Source organism: Saccopteryx bilineata, chromosome 1 (genome assembly GCF_036850765.1).
Source record: "Saccopteryx bilineata isolate mSacBil1 chromosome 1, mSacBil1_pri_phased_curated, whole genome shotgun sequence".
In the NCBI taxonomy this organism is placed as follows: Eukaryota; Metazoa; Chordata; class Mammalia; order Chiroptera; family Emballonuridae; genus Saccopteryx; species Saccopteryx bilineata.
Window position 1 is genome coordinate 89157939 of NC_089490.1, and position 2516 is coordinate 89160454.

A 2516-nucleotide genomic window follows, 5' to 3' on the forward strand; every position below is an offset into this window, starting at 1 on the left:
GGACCAAAAGCAATAAAAATGGTGAAAAAGTGGACTTAGTTAAGCTAAACATAATAAAGGTATAAAAATACAACTACATATGCACCAAATAACATAGAACCAACACCCATAAAGCAGAACTCATAGGACATTCAAGGAGAAACTGAAGCACACTGGAAATAGACTAACCTGCTTCTCAGTCCCTGACAGATCAGGTGAGCTACAATGAATCTCGAAGTTCACTGACCGTGAAGTGGATGTCAACCTAGCTACTCATGTACATGTGTATTCAGATGCACCCCAAACATCTACCCATCTCTATTCTAGAGACTAGCTCCCCTATGTGTGTTGAGCTGCTCAGAGAGACACATTCAGATGTACAGGTAAGCTGCACACATTTAGAGATAAAAGTTTTTCTAACTTGTCTACAATGAATATATTTCATGTACAAGGGTTTTCTGGACATTGTTTTGTAAGTACAGGGCACATAGGATTCTGGTGAGTTGAAGATATACGTAATACAGATTTCTGTTAAGTGAAACCAGCCTCCCATATCTGTCTACACAAGGGAAGCTATGAGGATGTTGTAAGATCATCATAGAAGCCCCAGGCCCACGGAGCACTCAGAGCACTGTGGGTGTTGGCATTACCACCTGTTTCCAGCACCTTTCACTCCAGCTACTGCCCGAATAGTTTTCAAATCTCTCCTCCTCTTCGCTCTCACCTGTCCTTATCCCAACTCAGGTCCCCATCATCTGGCCCTGGCCGGTTGGCTCAGTGATAGAGCGTCAGCCTGGCATGCAGGAGTCCCGGGTTCGATTCCCAGCCGAGGTACACAGGAGAAGCGCCCATCTGCTTCTCCACCCCTCCCCCTCTCCTTCCTCTCTGTCTCTCTCTTCACCTCCCGCAGCCAAGGCTCCATTAGAGCAAAGTTGGCCCAGGCACTGAGGATGGCTCTGTGGCCTCTGCCTCAGGCACTAGAATGGCTCTGGTTGCAACAGAACAAGGCCCCAGATGGGCAGAGCATCACCCCCTGGTGGGCATGCCGGGTGGATCCCAGTCGGGCGCGTGCAGGAGTCTGTCTGACTGCTTCCCCATTTCCAACTTCAGAAAAATACAAAAAAACAAACAAACAACAAAAAAAACAGGTCCCCATCATCTTTCCCAAGATTAATACCTCAGCCTCTTGCCCTGGCCAGGTAGCTCATTTGGTAGAGCATTGTCTTGACACACCAAGGTTGCAGGTTCCATCCCTAGTCAGGGCACAGACAAGAATCAACTAATGAATAGGTAAATAAGTGGAACAACAAATTGGTACTTCTCTCTCTCTCCCTTTTTCTCTCTAAAATCAATGAAGTTTAAAAATTAAAAAAAATATATCAGCTTCTTTACTGGCTCCCATCCTCCAGTCTCTTCCAGCATCTCCTGCTCTCCCCAGCAACCATGCATTTCCCCTGATGATTTGAGAGTGATCTTTCTTTTTCAAACTACAATATAAGAGAGAGCTCATTTAGAAAGTCACAGAGGTAGGAGAAGTGAGCCATAGAAGAAATGGGCTCAGGAAACAAGCAACAGAGGCAAGAAAGGCCCTTGGAGAGAGAGAGAGAGAGAGAGAGAGAGAGAGAGAGATATGCTTTGAGAGACAAAAGTGGGAGAAAAGGTGCAGGCGTGCTCTGGGAAAAGAGAGAGCAAGCCTTGAGAGTGAACTTAAACTTCACCATGGCTCCCCATTATTCTCAGGATACAATCCCCTGCTGACCTTTCTAGTGTCACCCCGGCCCCTCCCCTGTTCTCTGTACTCTAAAATACCCTGCATTCCAAATATAGTGCACTTGTCCCAAATTCTCCATATGCTGTCCTTTCTCTACCTTCACTCGTGTATAGCCTGTTATCTCAATTACCATTAGGCTGCCTGACCTGTGGTGGCACAGTGGCTAGAGCGTCAACCTGGAACACTGAAGTCAGCGGTTCAAAACCCTGGGCTTGCCCAGTCAAGGTACATATGACAAGCAAGCAATGAACAACTAAAGTGAAGTAACAATAAGTTAATAGATCTTGCTCCCCACCTCCTCTCTCTGTTAAAAAAAAAATCTTTAAAAACAAATTATCATTAGGTTGCTTTTCTCTCTGTTCAAACCATTCTATCTCTCTAAGGTTTGACCCAAATATCATCACCAGGAAGCCATCCTTGATAGCCCCAGACACAGCTCCGTGTACTGAGTACCCTTGACCCCACATCATATCAAGCATATTAAAATGCACCCTCATCATATATGAAATATAATCATTTAGCTATAAACAAATTTGAATAAATTTTTGTGATTTTTCATTTGGAAATTTTTATTAATTTCTATTTAGCTATTTTCTTTACAAACTTTGAAACTGGTACTTTTTTTCTTCAGTTCTCAAATAATTTTGTGGGCCACTAAAAGCCTCTCGACCTCGAGCCTCCTCTGCCAAAGGTTAAGAAGATCCCCTGGTGCTGCCTCCACCCAACACTGACCACGCTAGGTGCAGTGAAACAGGTGTTTATCCAC